The following is an 867-nucleotide window of genomic DNA, read 5'->3' as shown; positions in this document are numbered from 1 at the left end:
TAAAGACGTCGGTACTTACAATCTCTCCACCAACAAAATCAACGGAAACAAAAATAATATCAATTTTGTTAAGAAGAGGCTAAGGGTCGTCCCCTTCAATTTTGGATCTATGTAGGGGAATCAAGAGTCACATCCTAAGTGAGTTCTTTCAGTTTTTCCTGCAAACGACAGCTCGTCGGTCTCACCAGATGGATGTTTCTTTAAATGTTGCGATCATTGGCTTCCTACTAATCAATACGAATATAAACATACAGACGTATGTCTCTCTTTTCTTCAAAAGCAGATTAATCTATTATTACTATTCTGTCTACACTTTTTGATATATGGACGAAATGTTTTTATTTCAGAAATTTAATTCTTAAAATAATATAAGTATATGCCTACAACTTGATGGTGAAATTTCTTTAATATTGAACCACTTCATGTTGTGCCTTGCAGCAAATGCTCAGGTTACAACCTTGGTAATGATTGGGATCTAAATCAAAACTACTTTTAATTCTCTGTACATTTCTCAATACTGGCTCTAAATCCCCGTTATCTTCCAACTTGAATACTTATGAACCTTTACGCTAGAAGAAGGATTCGCAGCTTCATCATCAACGTCTTCATAAACTCTGAAGCGAAGAGAATTTTTCAGTCCGTTCCATACGAGATCCTTAAAAATTCAGATGCTATAACCATGGTAATGGTTAATGGTTATAAAAAAAATGATTGCTAACCCAAAGGTCATATGGAAATATAGAAAGGCTTAGTAGGGAAAACGGTTTTTTTTTAAGGGGATGGATGGTTGCGATGTTAAATTGTTACCACTCATTCGTATCCAGAGGTTTTGAAGTTGGATGAAGGGTACAAAAGGGAAAAATTAAA

Source organism: Penaeus monodon, chromosome 33 (genome assembly GCF_015228065.2).
Source record: "Penaeus monodon isolate SGIC_2016 chromosome 33, NSTDA_Pmon_1, whole genome shotgun sequence".
NCBI classification, from domain to species: Eukaryota; Metazoa; Arthropoda; class Malacostraca; order Decapoda; family Penaeidae; genus Penaeus; species Penaeus monodon.
Note: the sequence above shows the minus strand (reverse complement) of the source record.